The following is a 19046-nucleotide window of genomic DNA, read 5'->3' as shown; positions in this document are numbered from 1 at the left end:
CCCCAAAAAAAAAAAAAAAAAAAAAAGAAAGAGAGAGAGAGAGAGAGAGAGAAAGACATAGTATGCCCAGAAGGTCTGCTCTATTTTATTGATGTATGAATATATGTACATATGCACCTAGATACCTATGCATGCATATGTCCTCATACACACACAGTATATATTTTTTATACAAAGCAGTATGAAATCAGAATGTCATCTAGTTTATATTTAGATTGTATATGAAACCTATGGCATAATGTTAAATATAACTAACATTCATGATGCTTTTAGGTTATTTGGGATGCTATTTGTTTATTTTTCTACTGCTGTGTACCTAAGTCATTGGCTCTCTAGTATACTTAGGCTTATTCAGTTAACATTGAGTATATTCTCAAATATTGCAATGCCATTCAGTGATTGTATGCAAAATGATAAACAGCTATTTTTTATTAGAAGAATGAATATTAAAAACAATTATGTTATCAAGTTTTGCAAAGTCTTATTTTAGAATAAAACCATTAGTTTCACCTACTAACTTATTTTTGTAGCATCTTTTCCAGGATCATAAATTAGCTCTTTCACTTCTCTCTCTCTCTCTCTCTATTTTTCTTTCTTTCTATTGATTTTTAATTTTACAATTCCACATTCCAATCCTTGATGATTTCCAATTTTTTATTATAGAAACTTAAAACATTTGCAAAAGTAATTTTAAAGAGATTTTAAAAAATGGGAACTTTAGTGAATATGTTAATTCCTGAAAAATAAATGTATTAAGCTGCTTTGCATTTTGGAATTTTATGAAATCCTATGAAGCTTTAAATATTTATTTGCTATGAAATATGACTAGTTTCAAAATGTAAATGAATGCTCAGCCTTTCACTGCCAAGTCTATATTTTATTAACTTTGAACAAATAGGGAAATTATTATTATTATTTATTTATTTATTTATTTATTTATTTTGGTACCTCGGATTGAACTCGGGCCCTTGCGCTTGAAAGGCAGGCCACCAAACCACTGAGCTAAATCTCCTGTCCAATTATTTTTACTTAATACAATTTTGAGAAAGCTTTAGAGAAAATTTCCTGAATTAGATGAAATTTTGTATTAATTGAATTCACATATACCAATAGTCATCATATGCAAGAATTAGGTCATGTTAAATAGCATTACTTTATGGGTATGTTACATTTCAAAAGCAATATAGTTTCCACTTGAAAATGAAACATAAAGAAAATAAATTATTCCAGTGTATAAACTTTTAAATCAGAAATAAAAATTCTTATTTTTTGTGAAAATTCTTTATTCCATCTGAATGTAATATTATCTCTCACTAAAAATTTTACTCAAATATGTTTGTTTTCATTTTCCTTTGCATTATGGTATATACTTAGACTTTCATATTTTTGTAAATGAATGTATAAATATTAAGCTAGAAATGACAAGAGATAGAATGGTACCATGTAAATATTATTTTAGTGTTTGATAAGCAGTTGTGGTAATAAGGTTGCTAACACCAATGATTCATTAATGTAAAAATCAGAACTATTTCTTTCAGAATTAATTCAGATTATATGAAAATTTGTTGTGGGTATTATTTCATGTATACACTACCTTACACTTCTAGAATAGTACCTGCAAGCTAAAACATGTTAAACATGGCTATATTTGAATTGACATTTGGTGAATCTTAAGAATTCAACAATAAACAGATAAGTAATTTAAAAATTTTGATAACAATGGTTTACATGAAAATACTATATAGATTCATACTTCAGATTTTGAAATTTCAGCACATTGGATTGATTATGAGGTTGGATTTAAGAATGAGAATTGTCAGATTTTGAATCTTGGGATTTAGTTTAATATTGTACTTCTCTTTGTGTGATTATTTACATAAGATTCAATGCTTCATTCTTTAAAAAGGAAACAGGATCTCCATAAATATAAAATAACAGAGGTGGACTGGGAATTTAGCTCAGTGATGCCAGGCCTGCCTTGCAAGGGCAAGGTCCTGAGCCTGATTCCCCCCAAAATGAATAAATGAAACAAAATAGTAGAGGTGATGTATTCAAAGTGCTTCATATATTAATATGAATTTACACATCTGTACTCATAAGTTATATATAAGCAGTTACTCTTATTAATTATGTACCATCGTGTAACTTTCTGTATGATTATTACTTCTTTTTATGATTTTCTAGCTGTAATTTTTCAGATACTTTTATGTACTTTTGATATTGATAAACCCTAGTATGTCTTTTTGACTGTCATGTAAATGAGTAGCTCCTTCTTGGGTTCTGCTAGCTTATAATTTAATATCCTCTTCCACTCCAGACAGACATAGCCCACTAAGCGAAGATATCTTTATTGGATGCCTACTTTCATACAAGCATGAAATATTGAGCCAACACTAGTCAATAGGCTTGGTCTCTCCAACTGGATAATATCCTTCAAAGGTGTGAGGAAAAATTAAATTAGCATAACTAGATTGGTGATTATCAATAAAATTATTTTTGAAGTCGTTTAAGCAGATAAATTATTAACTAGCAAATTATAGTCATTGTGACCAAAGTTTTCAAATATTAATCCTACAAAAAACTTAATCTTTCAAAATAGATTATTACATGCCTTATATATTTTAACAGATATCTTTGAGATTATTTTCTTTGAAGTAAATTACACTATGATAAAAATTGGTGTGAAAATGTTATAAAAATTTTGCATTTCCTAAACTCTTCAGAAATATGTTCCAATTTTCTCTAGAGAAATTAACAAGTAAAAATATTTATAAAAGTTATGCTATTTTAGCAGTTCTACAAAAACTAAAGAAATTTTACATTAAGTAATAATAATAGTCAGAAAGCATTTAAGTAATTAATGATAGTCACAAAGCAAATTCATCTTAATAATAATCATTAAAATAATCTATAAAACTCTTAAAAGATTAAGAATTTGATAATTGTGATCTACTTATTCCTTTTTACTGCATGTATTTTCCAAGGTACACATTAAAAAAAACTATCATAGTAGGCATGTTTTTTCCTATGGAACTATGTAATAGAATGGAGGCGGCATTTCCATTTATCCACTTTTGCCAGTCTCAATGCATTTGGATGAATGGTCCTTGAGAAATTTTTCTACATTTATTAAGGTGTGATTAAATTACAATAACCTGAAAATATTAAATGTGTACCATTTGATCAGTTGTGACTTATGTACCTCTGAATTGTCATAATTAAGAAATGCCATCCCTCTCATAGAAAATTTTCGTTATGAACTTTTATGATTCAACCTTTCTTTCACCATAATTCCAGACAATAATTCCCCTACTCCAGCTTATCAGCAATGCCCCTGAATATATGCTTTTTTAGCTTGGGTATTTTCACTCAGTATCATCATTTTGAAATTTATCTATGTTTTCATATGTATCTTTTTTTCTTGTTGAGTAGAATTTTAATATATGGCTAAACCAAAATTTGCTCATTGATTCACTCTACTCATAGGTATTCTAGTAGTTTCCAGATTTTGCCTATACATATAAAGCTGACATGAATGTCCATGTGTAGATTTTGTTTGGCCATCTATTTTTGTTGTTTGGTTAAGTATCTAGAAGTAGTATGCCTGGATTATTTGGTAGCTGTACAGTTGGCTTCAAAAACATCTTTTTTTTTTCAGCTTTAATTGAGTTTATTGGTACATTTTAGGGATGCAGTACAGTTACATTCATCATTGGGATATTGTTCCTCTACATGACAAGTCTTGGTTCTCATTTTTTCTCCTTGTCCTTGCCCTCCCTTCACCCCCTCCTCCCCTCCCCATTTATAAACACTTTATTTCCATCTTTTCATTATCTCACATTTTTTTTGATATGCTCCTAAGTGAAATAAATAAGGCACACGTGTAAATACCGAGTAGTTTCTCTGGTGTGAATAATCTGCAATAATACAGAAGATCCTAATAAGATTACTGACATTGAGAAATGGGAAGAAAGGAGCTAAAGGTGTAGGGAAGGTGGGACGGGTAGGGGAAGGGTAATAAGGGAAAAGAAAAAAGACCTTGTTAAGCTATTTTCCAAAGTGTCATTGGCATTGCATTCATACTCCCTCTAGCAACAGTTTATGAGAATTCCACTTGTTCTATTTCTATGTTAATATTTGATATGATCAGTCTTTTTAATTTGATTTCATCCCCTCTTACCTATGTCTACCAACATTAGCCTATAATTTTTAAATTTGATTTCATCCTTCCTCCTATGTCTACCAACCTTAGCCTATAATATTTAGCCTGGTGGCAGTTCCTGCTTTATTTTTATCTTCTCTTAATTTCTTCCTTTCAATTGATATGGTGAGACTAACATGTAGCTTTTGCTAACGATTGCATTAAGTGTTAATGATTTCTTATTGATATGGTTGGATTTCAGTCTACTGTTTTACAATTTGCATTTTTTTACACTCTTTATTTTCTGATCTTCTCTTATCCTTCTCCCTTTCACAAGCCCTCTGGAGGAGGGAATGCATTTTAATATTTTTTTTATATTTCATGATATTTTATCTATTGATATTTTGTTTTACTTTTTGACAGTTTTTTCACAATTTCAAAATATATGCTAAAAATTTACTATCTTTTTCTTCTTAATATTGTACTATTATACATAATATAAAAACACCAATATTCTTCAAACAAATGTTTATATTTATCATATGTATTAAATCTACACATGCTGAAACTACTAATGGATGTTATAATTTTTTGTATTAAGCAGTCATAGGGTTTTGAGGCTCTTAAGTCACACATGTGTAAGTACCGAATAGTTTATCTGGTGTGAATAAACTGTAATAATACATATTATCCTAATAAGATTACTGACACTGTGAAATGGGAAGAAAGGGGCTAAAGGTGTAGGGAAGGTGGGATGGATAGGGAAGGGTAATAAGGGAAAAGAAAATAAATGTGAGATAAAAAAAAGATGGAAATAAAGTGCTTGTAGATGGGGAGGGGAGAAGGGGGTGAAGGGAGGGCAGGGACAAGGGGAAAAAATGAGCACCAAGACCTGTCATGTAGAGGAACAAGATCCCAACAATGAATGTAACTGTATTGTATCCCTAAAATATACCAATAAACTCAATTAAAGCTGAAAAAAAGAAAAAAATATAATTGAATTTCTAACCATATTCATATTGTTTCTGTTAATGTCTCACTTTTGAAGACCCCAATTTCCCTGGATATAATTCTTCATCTACCTGGAGTTGTTTCAGCATTTCTTGTAAAGCTGATTTGCTAGCGATATACTTTCTTAGTTCTCTGAGTGAGGCCGTCAGTCTACCTTCACAAAACAGTATTTTTCACTAACAATGGAATTCGGGATTGATAGTTATTACTTTAGTAATGGATAGTCCATTGTTCCGTAGTCTTCTGGCCTCAGCATCAATACAAAATTCACATTTAACTCATTATTCTTATGTTCTTCATTTATTTATTTACTTATTGCTTCAGCTGCAACTAAGATTTGTTTTTTTTTTTGTATTTGCTCTTCAGTAGTTTGATTATGAGGCATCTTGGTATGCTTTTGATTGATTTTATTATTTTGGGGATTCAAAAAGCATTTTAATATGCAAATTAATGTCTTCAAACATAAATAGTTTCCACTTTAGTGAGAAGGATTCCTATTATTGAATTCTTTTCAATGAAATAGCTCTTCGCCTCTTGGAGAAGTTATATCAGATGTTAAGACTTCCTGAGAATTTAAGAGTTTAGTCATCTTAGGTTGCCATCTACTTATCTACTTCTGTTGTTGCCAATAAATGAACTTTAGTTTTTAGAGCGTTAAGGCTAGATTCACAGCGAAACTAAGCTTCCATTAGAGTTTCCATATGGTACCACTCTACGCAAATGCACAGCCTTCTTGCTTCAACTTCCAAATGAGAATTTGTTATAGTTGGTAGACCTACACATTTTTAGTCATATACCATCTATAGTTTTCATTTTGATTCATTCTTGGTGATATATATGCTACCAGTGTAGGCAGATGTATAATGATATGTAGCCACCATTTTCATATCTCATAACAGTTTCAGTACCTTGAAAATGCTCTGCATTATTGCACAGGTGCTTCCCTTACTTATCTCTCACTCTTTTGTTGAGCTATGTCAGCTGTATAATTCTACTGCTGTTTACTCACTTACCACCTATAGAATATCTTGGTTGCTTTCAAATTTTGAAACCTATGAGTAAAACTTCTAGGAATACATTTATAAGAGTTTGTATAGGGCTGGGGATTTAGCTCAGTGGTTCGGTGGCCTGCCTTGCAAGAGCAAGGACCTGAGTTCAATCTCCAGTACCAGAAAAAAAAAAAAAAGAGTTTGTATAAACATAAATTTTCAAACAATTCAGATAAATACCAAAGTGTGATTGTTGAATGTTTTAGTTCTGTGTGGAATATGACAATATTTTTGGTTTTATAGAAACCACCACGTTTACAGAAACTTTCAAAATTGCTGTACTGTTTTACATTCCCACAACCAATAAGTGAGAATTTCTTTTATGTTACACTTTGCCAGTACTTATTGGTTGTACTGTTTGGGATTTGGCCATACAATAATTATTTAATTGTATCTCATTTTAATTTTCAGTTCCCCAGTGAATAGTTTTTCCTGTATTTATTTTCCATCCCTTTCTGTTTCTTTGTTAGAGTGCCTGTTCATTTGCATATTTTAAAAATTAGATATTTTTTATTGTTGAGTATTAAGAATCCTTTGTATATGTGGATATCAGGGTTTTTTTTTTAATTAGATGTGTCTTTTGCAAAATACTTTCTTCTAGTCTATGGCTTATTTTCTTATTCTATAGATATTGTCTTTCACAAAACAGAAGTTTTACCTTTAAATGAATCCCAGATTAACTATTATTTATTTCAAGAATCACATCTTTGGAATTATGTCTACAACTAAGATGATAGAGATTTTCTCCTATTCAGTCTTTTAGGAGTTTTATAGTTTTTCTATGTGACATTTAAGTTCATGGTTTCTTACCCTGCCCTTGGGCTTGTTTATTGGTGGCAGAACAGATAGTAGAGGTTTCTCACCTTACGGTGGCTGTGAAGTAAAAAGAGATTGATAGAGATTAGGGTCCTAATATTCTCTTCAAGGTCATGCACCCAATGAGACTACCTCCTAAAGATTTCCTGTACACACTCATATCCTTCAATGTTACAATAGCACTGCAGGCTGGAAGCGAGGCCTCAACCATATGGCTCTTGTGGGACATTGGAAAGTCAAACTATAACATTCTGTTCTCAGCCCCCAAAGACTCATGTCTATTTCATAATGGACAATGCATTAAGTTCATCTCCAGGAGTTCCCTTATCTAAATAGTTCCTATGTTAACCAAAAGACCAAGTTCAAAATCTGAGCCTAAATAGAAAGATTAACTATGAGTCCCTATAAAATCAAGAGATCAAGTTTCATACTTCCAAGGTATACAGGAATAGGATAAAAGATCCCATTACAAAAGAGATGGGTAGAAAAATAGGAGGAATCAGACAAAAGCAAGACTGGAATCTAGCAAGGCATACTTTAAATATTTTGGCTCTGTGTCTAGCATCTGAGGCACGTGGTGGTGGGTAGACTCCAAGGTCCTGGCAATGCCAATCCTGTGGCCTTGCCGACACCTCACATAGTTACCTTTGGGATGACTTGGTTTGTTCTTGCAGCTTCTATTGGCAGTCAGTTTACTATTTTGCCATGTCTGGCTTGCTGGGGTTTCCACCTTAGCTTTTACCCTATTTGCACAGTTTCACACATCACCTTATCTCGGGCTGTTTTAGGACACATTTCCTAAACTCTCAGTGGAATACCTACAAAAACAGCATCATGTAGATGACGCCTATTGGGCTAAGGTTGTAGCATCCTCTGAGTACCTGGATGGCTCAGTATGAGAAAATGAATACGGGGGATACAAGTTGGTAGGCAACTTTCTTTTACTTTGGCACCTTGGGGTTCTCTTCTAATTCCATTTCAACGTGAAATGCTGGAGTTATTTCTAACTTTTGAGATACCCTCCCTGCATTTTTCTCATTGTCCTAGGGCAAAGCACTTGGCTCCTTTTTAATGGTACTAATGCTTTGTCAACTACGTCCACCCACCCTCAATGTTAAAGGTTCTCTTTTTCTGCCATTCTGCAAGATTTTCCACTCATTTTATTGTTTTCAATTCTCACTGTGGATAAGGCAACCAGAAATGCCTTTGACATGGCCAGAATGCTGTGCTGTGTAGAAATTTTCTCTCGTAGATTAGTTATTCAATGCAGGGCACGGATAAATGGAGGTGTTCTTTGCCAGTGTGGGAAATGGGTATCCTCTAAAGCAATCTAAAGTAGATTCTTCTCCCTTTCTCTGAAAACTCCCGAGCACAGCCCTTTCTATCTACATCCCTATCAGCATGCTGGTCTGCCATGCACAGGCCAGAATTACCCATTACATCTACTTATAGCATCGTAGGCCTTCTTTAGCTTGCTTCTCCAAATTTTCTAAATTTGTCTTTTAAACCAGTGCCAAAGTTTTTTTGAACCAGGAAGTATAGTCTTAGGAACAGTTCCACTCCTGGGAATAAATTATTTGTTAGTTTTCTTTTGCTGTGATAAAATACTGAAAAAAGACAACTTGAGAGGAGGAAAGATATATTTTCACTCATATATTGGAGGTTAAATCCATAGTCTCTTGTCCCTATCTCTGAGAGTGTGGCAATGCAGTACATCATGGCTAAAACATGGGGCAAAAGAAGCTGCTCATTATGGCAGCTGGGAAGCAAAAGGAAAGAAAGAGTCCAGGGTATCCATATCCACTGTTAAGGTGCACCCCTAGTGAGCTACATTCCACTGGGCCTCACCCCTAGACATTGCACCACCTCCGCATAATGCCACAAATTGATGACTGAGCCTTTAGCCCAAGGTCTTTAAAGATATTTATGATAAAAACATAACATTCGTTTGAATCTGGGAAGGGATGTTTGATAGTCCAGAATGTGATCTATTTTTGTGAATATCCATGTGAGTTTTAGAATGATGTGCAATTTATTCTTAGTTGAAATAGCGTATCGGTGTTAATTATATCATTGATTAATAATGCTCAATCATTCAGCTACATCCTTAATTTCTGCTTGCTGATTTCTGTATATTTCCAATAGAGAGCTGTTAAAGTTGCCAACATTAGAAGTGATTTTATCTATTTATTTATCAATTAGTTTGTGCCTTAAGAATTTTGATGCTCAGATGGAAACATGAATTAGGATTTTAAGTTTCAGTAGAATATTGACCCCTTCATTATTTTGTAATACCTTGAAATTGTGTCCTTGAAATTTTTCTTTGCTCTGTAGTCTCATAGTCTCTGAACTAATGTTTTTTTTTCTTTTTATTGAGTTTATTGGTACAATCTAGGTATACAGTACAGTTACATTCATTATTGGGATCCTGTACCTTTACATGGCAGGTCTTGATTCTCATTTTTTCCCCGTGTCTCTGCCCTCCCTTACCCCTTCCTCCCCTCCCCATTTACAAACACTTTATTTCCATTTTTTCAGTTTCTCATATTTTTTTCCTCTCTCTTATTACCTTTCCCACTTTCCCTACACCTTTAGCCCTTTACTTCCTATTTCACATTATTAATTATCTCATTAGGATCCTGTGCACTATTATAGTTTTTCATACCAGAGAAACTATTCGGTATTTTGGTTAAAGAAATGTCTGTATGAACATTAAAAATAGGGAATCCTAAAATAAAACTAAAAAGGAAAGTAACAGAGAAAAGGCAATGATGTAAGATTAAAATAATCCTTAACTCTGAAGATGAAAATGGTCCCTGAACATATTTAAATTGCTTCTTGCTCTTGTAGTCTTATCTTATTCTTTTTTTTATTATTAAGAGAATACTTTATTAGGTTCTGTAATAAAACCCACATAGATATGACCTTACATATTTAGTGCACTGCTTGATATGCCTTTGCCTTTCTCTTTACATTTACTATATATGTGTCCTCATATTGAAAGTGGGTCACGGTAGACAATGTAGGATTGTGTCTTATTCTTGGATTCACTTCAATAATGTGTCCTTAATGGTTGTATGCAGATAACCAGCTTTAAGGTGATTAGTGATATTGTTATGCACCATATTTATTTTCCATTTCTTCCCATTAGCTTTTGTTCGTATTTTTGTCTTCCTCAATTTTTCTGCCTATTGTGATGTAAACCAATATATTTTATGACTGTCCTTTCTCCTTTTGTAGCATGTAAGTTATGTTTGTAAAATACTATTTATGTAGGTGCCCTGAAATTTCTAAATTACATTTAAGCATAATTTAAATTACCAAACACTATACTACTTTTATTATTTTGAATAAGTTCCCTTTTTCATTTTTCCATCACCTTCCTTTCTTTATGCAGACCTGAGTTTGTGAACCTGTACCTTTGCTTTTTTCTTTTAATGTTACTTACAAGCCAGACTAACAGGCAATAAATTTTTCAATTTTTATTTTCCACCACCAAAATTTTATTTCTTCTTCACTTGTTTTTTTTTTTTTTTTTTTTTTTTTTGCTACCGGGGATTGAACTCCGGTCCTTGTGCTTGCGAGGCAGGCCATGGAACCGCTGAGCTAAATCCCCGGCCCTCTTCTTCACTTGTTAAAGATAACTTTGCAAGTTACAGAATTTTAGTTGATGATTTCTTTCCTCGACACGTTTCAATTGCTTTATTTTCATTTCTCTGCATGGTTTCTTAGGAAAGCGGGAGATTGGCTGAAATTTAATCTTCGCTTCTCTGTAGGTAAAGTGATTTTTTTCTATCTTTTTTCCCCACCTTTTTAACTTATATTTACTGATGTCAAAATATGATATGCTTCGATGTAGTTTTTATTTGTTTATATTGTTTTGGCATTTATGCTGCTTGCTGTGCTCTGAGCTTCCTGGATCTGTGGTTTTAGTGTTGGACAGTAATGTGGGGGAAACTCAGTCTGTATTGCTTCAAATGATGCTGATCTTCCTTTCTGTTTTCTGCTGGTGTTCCTATTAAATTATTGCTATATTCTTTATAGTAGTCCCACATATCCTTGTAAAAATTTTTAATTCATTTTATTAGTACGTTTAAGTATACAGTATAGTGACATTCATCGTTAAAGATTTGTGGCTGTATATAATCCATCTTGGTTCTTACTTTCTCCCCCTTCCCCGTCCTCTTATCAACCCCTCCATCCCTCCCTATCTACAAAGACTTTATTTCTGATTTATCATTTTCTTACCTTAATTCCATTTCCTTCTTTCCATTCCCCTGCCTCTCTCCTTCCCCCTTCCCCTGTGCCCCCTTTCTTCCCATTTCACATTATCTATGATACCTTTTAGTCCTTATTTACACATTCAGCTTCTCACACCAGAGAAACTATTTGGTATGTACTCCTGTGTGTCCTATTTATTTCATTGAAGAGAGTCACCTCAATGCACATCCATTTAACTATAAATGCCTCTAATCTCTCATTCTTATGGCTGAGTAGTGCTCATTTTATTTTTTAAAACCCACATTTTCTTTATCCAGTCTTCAGTTGATGGGCGGGTGGGCTGTTTCCAAGTTTTAGCTATAAGAAACTGTGCTTCTGTACACATGGGTGTGCATATATCACTACGGTATGGCTCTTTGAATTCTTTGAGGAAGATACTCACTAGTGGAATAGCTGCGTCAAATGGGACTTCGGATCCTAGTTCTCCGAGGCGTCTCCACGCTGATCTCCACAGTGGTGGCACCAGTCTGCACTCCCACCAGCAGTGGGCCGGGGTTCCTCTTTGCACACAGCCCACCAGTGTTTCTTGTTGCTATTTGTTATTGGCCCCACATATCTTGAATATTCTTTTTTTTAACTCATTCTTTCTTTCTTTCGTTCGTTCGTTCTTTCTCTTTCTCTCTTTCTTTTTTCTCTCTCTTTCTCTCTTTCTTTCTTTTTGTTTCTTTTCTTCCTCCCTCCCTCCCTCCCTCCCTTCCTTCCCCTTTCTTCCTCATTCTCCCTCCCTCTCTTTCTTTCTTCCCACCACCCCATCCAGGACCGGGAACAGCATTCAAAGCTCTCCACATGCTATGTAACCCTGCACTGAGCCATGCCCCTAGTTCTGCATTTTCTTTTTACCTTGTCATTTCCTCTATGCTTTTCAGGATTGAAAACTTGTATTGTGGATAATTAAACAGACTCTTCCCCCATCTAGTTGATACTGCGCCCCTTCAAGGCACTCATTTTTGTTACAGTGCTTATGATCTATAATAATTATTTTTGGTTCTTTTTTATAATTAGTATCTCTGCTTACATTAGCCATTTATTCTTCATGTTGTCTACTTTCTCCATTAATGCTGTTTGATTACTAGTGGCAGCTTTTTTTTTATTGAGTTTATTGGTGCATTTTAGGCATACAATAAAGTTACATTCATCGATGGGATCTTGTACCTTACATGACTGGTCTTGGTTCTCACGTTTCCCCTTACCCCTGCCCTCCCTTTACTCCCTCCTCCCTTCCCACTTTTCAAATACTTTATTTCCTCTTTTTCATTTTCTCATATTTTTTCTTTTCCCATATTTCCTTTCCCTTACCCTTCCCACTTTCCCTACACTATGCACAGTTTTTTTTTAAATTCTAGAATGTTAATTTTGATTTCTTTGCCATATCTGACTCTGTTTGATGTTTCTTCAGTTTCTTTAAGAAAACTCTTATATGCTTTGTAATTTTCTGTTGAAAGGATGACATGTTGTATGCATGGTAAAGATTAACAGACTTTCAGTGATGTGGGGGTAAAGTGTGGGGTATGGGTAGCCCTGTATAGTCCTATGTCCAGATCTCAGTCTGTCAGTGAATCTGAGCTCATGAGCTGTGAATTGTAACAGTACTTCTTAGTTTCACTCTCCTTTTAAATTAGAGAGGCTGGCTGAATTCATATGTTTCCTTCATTCCATCTGGAAATCTAGAGAGAGTTGGAGTTGGACATTTCCTTTCTCTGCTGATCTTTAGCTCTCATGAAAGTCCAGTAGTTTAAGTTCTGGTTAAATAATTTCTCCTGGTGACTTTGTGTGTGTGTGTGTGTGTGTCTGTGTGTGTGTGTGTGTGTGTGGTACCGGGGGATCAAACTCCTGGCTTTGTGCTTTTTTTGGGGGGGAGGCAGGGTCTCACTATATAGTTGAGATTGACCTGGAACTCATTATGTAGCCCAGGCTGGTCTTGAACTCATAGTGATCCTCCTGCCTCAGCCTTCTGAGTGCTGGGATTACAGGTGTGCGCCATCAGGCCCAGCTTTGGGTCTTGTGCTTTTGAGGCAGGCAGCGGAACCACTGAGCTAAATCCCCAGCTCCTGGTAATTTTGTTACTAAGACAACAAAGTGTTTGAATTTCAGAATGGTTCCTTTCTCTTCCCTCTTACACCAGCCTGAGGGGATTTTTCTCTGATATACATTATGAAGACCTTGTAGAACCCCTTCAAAAAAGTTGAGGAATAATTGAAAAATATGATGAATATTTGATTTAAAAACTTTTACAGTAAAAGAAACACTGCCTTCAATCACTCTTAAAACACGTTCCTTAGCTTCACACTTATCCCATCTGCCATTCTTGCCACTTTGTACAACAGTTCTGGGCATTCTCTTTCAGGAGTGTCTTTAGTTGCATTCTTGTGGCTGCTTCAGGGTCCTGAACTGACTCAAAATGGTTACCTTTCATCATCGTCTAGATTTTGGGGAAGAGCCTGGAGTCGCACAATGTCAGATCTGGTGAATAAGGTGGAGGAGAAAGCTCCATGATATTTTTGTCTCCCGGCCTTTTCTTTGGATGGCATTTGGCAGCAACATTAACAATATTTTTGATCACACCATAAAGACACAAAAGAAGAAGACCAGAATTCTTTCCAGAAATTGCCAAGAATGATGGAATAAGTGTGCTCAACATGAGGCAGAGTATTTTGAGGAGAATTAGCAACAATGTCTTTTGCTCTGACATATTTTTAAATATATTCAAGTATATATTATGATTACATCTAAAACATGACAGTATATCGTAGCAGTAATTTTATAAAACATAAGATTTTATTCCTTAACAAGCTTAGCATATATCAGTTTTTATTTAGATATGTTGTTAATAATTACTCACCAAGTTGAGATTTGAAATAGGATTTTTCTCCCTTTTTAGAAGGCATTAAAGTTATTTAAGTTCTAGTGGCAACATGCACACGTTGATTTAATCCTTTTTTTGAGTCATTCTTAACCAAGTTTGAAAGGAGCATCTGTTTTGTCTGTTTGATGTGTAATTGCATAGCTTGTTACTTCACACTAAGTTGGTCTGACAAATATGGTGAAGAACAGCACACAAAAATTCCCTGCATTATTTATGACCGACCTTTATTGGGTCTGTAGGGCACTTTTTCAGTTCTGTTTTCTAGAAGCTTCTGTACTTTACTATATATGCACTGTGTGTACCCCGATGCTAGTCAGCTGATGTGGAATCAGATCTGTATCATTGTGTTGTGATAGGCAGATAAAATGCTATATTTTATAAAATAACTTCATATTTAGTGGGAATTTCGGCTGGAACTGCTTCCAAAACTTTACTGAAGCATGTAAAGTAGATTCAGACTTCAGAGCTCTATATTGATCTGCAGCACCACTGTGTACAAGAGGTTGCTTTTCCTCTGGAAGGAACATTGCCCTTTTAATTCAGTTTTCTACTCTGTTGATTACAGCATCATTGACATTTCTCCTGACAGCAGTGTAAAATAAAGTACCATGCATTTTATATTATACTTTTTATGTCTCTATACACACTGCTCCTGAGAAAAGAAGATCCTTTTTAAACTTTTCCCTTTGAAGATCTATTACTGATCTGCAGCATTTTCTTAACTTTTCAAAGAATAAGCCACTTTCCATTTGCTTTGTTATTTTTACATCTTGATGAATGCTTTCTATGAATTACCGTTAAATCGCTTTCCCATTCTACTCTAAATTTTTTGAAAGCAGGGTTTATTTACTCTTAACTCAGATATCCCAAGGACCACATTAAGCAGAACTTTTGACACAGTGGTTATACTGGAAAAAGATCAGTAAATGTGCAGATTAGTGATAAAGGCTTTGAAACAATTGAGGTGTAGAAAGGATGGGCATGGCTGTAGGACAGCATGTACCATTGAAAGTTAAGTGTTTATTTGATTAATTGATTATTTCCTGTTGATACAGAACAAACATTTTCTAAGCACTCTATTTAAACAAAAGATGTGGAGACAACTAATTGTAAGAAAATATGATTGTTTCATGAAAAATTTCAAGAACGATTTTAACAGCTGTATAAAGAATGATGAAAAGAATAAACATTTAAAGATGAAAACATGTGTGCAAAGGACGAATGTTTACAATTAGCACAGAAGTTCTGAGAAATATGACTAGGTTTGGGAAACTTGGGAGATGGCCTGGTTGGATGTGTAAGGACCTGTGTGCCTTTTATATGATTCCATCATTCTGAGGGATTGAACTTCAACTTGTAAGACATGAAAATTTTCTTCAAGTAAGAATTAAATGTTCAGATTTTTAATTAATTAATTTAGTTTTTTTGGTCAGTGAGAGTCTAGGATAAGGAAACCTAGTGGAATAGAGGATGGTATGAATGGATAGATAGAATAGAGGATGGATACTGTACTAGTTTGAGTAAAAGTCCTTATAAGGAAGGCCATGGTAGGCAAGGTGAATAGAAGGGTAGAACTTCAGGATGCTAATGTGAGAGATCTTGGGGACCATTAGGATAGGTAGGTAGATTTCTAGGACTATTAGGTAGATAGTAAATACATGATGTTGTTAGACATGAGCTCTTTGAAACATTAGACAAGTTGAAATAGCTCTCTTTTTATAGTTATGGTGTCTTAATCAATGCTTTAATGTGGTAAAAGGCCATAAGATTATCTTGGACACAGTCTTATCTCACCATCTTTTCTATACTTCCTGAGTTTTATAATAATGCACAATTAATAAGCAATTATAATTAGCTCAAAGAAGTATACTGGGGATATAGTTGGTTATTTAATTTTGTTTATTCATTAAGTTTTTTGGTACATTTTAGGTATTCGATATGATGACATTCATCATTGGAAATTTGTACCTTTACATAATACATCTTGATTGTTATTTTTTTCCCAGTTCCACTGCCCTCCCTTCAACCCCTCCACCCTCCTTATTTAAAAAGACTTTGTTTCATTTTTTTCCTTTTTTCATATTTTTTTCTTTCCTCTCTCTTACTCCTCCCCCTTCCTCTTTGGACCTTTTCCTCCTATTTCACATTATCCACTATACATTTTGATCCTTGTTTACACTTTCGGTTTCTCCCATCAGAAAAACTATTCAGTATTTATATGTGTGTCCTCATTTTTGAAATACTGACTGTATATTATTCTTAAAAAGTGACAGCTATGAAATAAGTGCTGATCAGTATTGTCTATTTTAAAAACTATTAGTATTATCTGTGCCTTGAAAAGTTGCAGGAACCTTTTCGTGGCTCTGTCTGATTCTGCCTTTTCCATGCGCTCGTTTATTCTCTTGCGGCATGTCTAGATTAGCGAGCCTAATTCTGCCAAATAACAACAGGCTGAAAAAATGCATGAGTGAATAAAGTATGTTCCCTTTTCTTCATCAAAACGTTCCAGTGACTTTTCTTCTCATTTCGAATATAAATTGAAATCATTTCAAAAGTCTTCAGGATCCTATGTGATCTAACCACACACACCTTCTGCTTCTTCTGACTTCATCAATGGCTTCTCTCCCCACAACTCACTCTGGTCAGCAAGGTGTTACTTTCTCGATCTTACCAAACTTTCTATTGCCACAGGGCAATGTACGTCACTAGTCCTTCTGAATGAGTGCTTTCCCCTAGATATCTGGTTTTTATTTCCTCAGTTCTTCAGATATATCTATCTCAAAGTCTTTTCGATGAATCTTTTTCCTGATTACACTTTTTGATATAGCACTTTGTTGCTGTGACCAAATACGTGCGAAAGCCAAGTTAGAGGTGACAATATTAATTTTGGGCTATGACTTCAGAAGTTTCAGTCCGTGGTCGACTGGTTCCAATGCAGAAATGACATAGCAGCAGGGCATGGAGGAGGAAAGTTGCTTAATCTAGTTAGCCAGGAAACAGACACAGAGAGCGGAGTAGACTTGGAGAAGGAGGCTGGGTACAGGGCCCAGGTTCATCCCCACTGACATAATTCCACCATGCCCCACTTCCTGCCATCACATTTAATGCTCTGAGTTAGTATCCCTCAGGTCTAACCACATTCCGAGATTCAACCTGCGATCCCATGAACCTTTTAGGGGATATTTTGAGACAAACCATAACAACTGTATTCTTCAATGCTTTGAATCATTTTCAGCACTTGTTACTTTCTGACATGTTATTTTCATAATTTTGCTTTTCCCTCTAGAACACAAGATTCAAGAGACAGGAGCTTTGTGATGTGTCCAGAAATCCTAGAATTGCACCTTCTGTGTAATATTTTTTAATGAATGAAACATTAAATATGTTTTCTAGCTTTTACTAATTCAAGGAATAGCTATCAGTTACAGCCAACAATAAATAGGAGCCGAGGTGTATTACCCTTCTTCTCTCCTTTGTATTTCCTTTTTCATTTGATGAAATAGATCTATGTTAGTTTTTATTCTTTAGTTAGAACCCTTGTTCAACATTGATACTTTTGAAATTAGAAGATAAATATTTACTTTTTGGAAGTATTTTTTACAACTTCCGGAATTTTCTGTAATATGTGGTAAATATTTATTAAATTAGAATTACATTGAAGTAATATAGGACATTAGCCTTTTTCATAAGTAGGCTTTAAGGCTTTGCAATAAAAGCACTGTAGGTAGAGCATTTATCTCTCAGTTTTGTGAATGTTTTCTTCCATTCTTTCCTTTGAATTATGGTTCAGATGCATCTCTGATGCATTTTTCAATTACAGTAAAATTGTAAGCATTTTGGCAGCTTTCCTTTACCATAAAAAACAGTTGAGAAAGAATAATTAACTGTTTGGAATGTTAGGGAAAATATGATGTCTTAGAAAACTGTACAAGTTGGACAGACAGGAAACACAGGTTTCCATTAACCTGATAATCTTTCTAAGAATATTAAGTCTGAAAAGAGAGGAAGCACAGGCTGTTCATTAATGTTCTGATAATCTTCTTTTTAAGGATATCATATCATGTTTAGGATTTAATGCAAGCCTCGTTGCTGAATATAAAGTAAAATAAAAAAAAAAAACACTACCAAGACCCACTACACTTTTCAATAAAGCTCTCATGTTAAGTGTGAAGGAAATTTTTACAGTCCAGGGAGTATGCTATACAAATGATGTAGAATTTTGCTACACTGTTGCTTTTATAGTAGCACATGCTAGACTGCTTAGCTAAACATACTTTCCTTCTATTATATTTTCCCCATGGTCTTGACTTGTAGAAAAATGACTGTAAGACTCCAGAAACTGAGTGAGTGTGTGTGTGTGTGTGTGTGTGTTTTAATAAAATGGACACACTCTTGTGAAGTTAATAGGATGCACATGTATAAATACCATATAGTTTCTCTGGTGTGATAAACTAAAAGTGTAAATAAGCGTCAAAATGAATAATTGACATTTTGTAACAGGAAGAAAAGGTCTAAAGGTATTGGGCAAATGTGAGGGGTAGGGGAAAGAGAAAGGGAAGAGAAAAAAACGGAAACAAAGTCTTTGTAAACAGAGAAAGGTGGAGGGGGAAAAGGAGGGTTGGGAAATAGGGAAAAAATAAGAACCAAGATCTGTCACATAAAGGAACAAGATCACAATGATGAATGTAACTATATTGCATAGCTAAAATGTACCAATAAAAAAATCACTACCAAATCAAAGACTATAAAAATAGAAGGCAAACATCAAATTCTACTTTTTTAAAAAATTTTAAATCAAATTTATTGGTACATTCTAGGTAGACAGTACAGTTACATTCATTACTGGGATCTTGTACCTTTACATGCCAGGTCTTGTCTCATTGTT

At 34.3% G+C, this 19046-nt stretch overlaps 1 protein-coding gene across 5 annotated transcripts in view; it reads left to right on the top strand.

Moving 5' to 3' along the window:
• Col11a1 (collagen type XI alpha 1 chain) overlaps positions 1–19046 on the top strand; it is a 531458-nt gene that overhangs the window by 359928 nt on the left and 152484 nt on the right. The window lies entirely within an intron of this gene.

This window comes from Fukomys damarensis, unplaced genomic scaffold (genome assembly GCF_012274545.1).
Source record: "Fukomys damarensis isolate Sample0158 unplaced genomic scaffold, DMR_v1.0_HiC HiC_scaffold_33, whole genome shotgun sequence".
NCBI lineage: Eukaryota > Metazoa > Chordata > Mammalia > Rodentia > Bathyergidae > Fukomys > Fukomys damarensis.
This window is presented reverse-complemented; position numbering and strand designations above follow the sequence as displayed.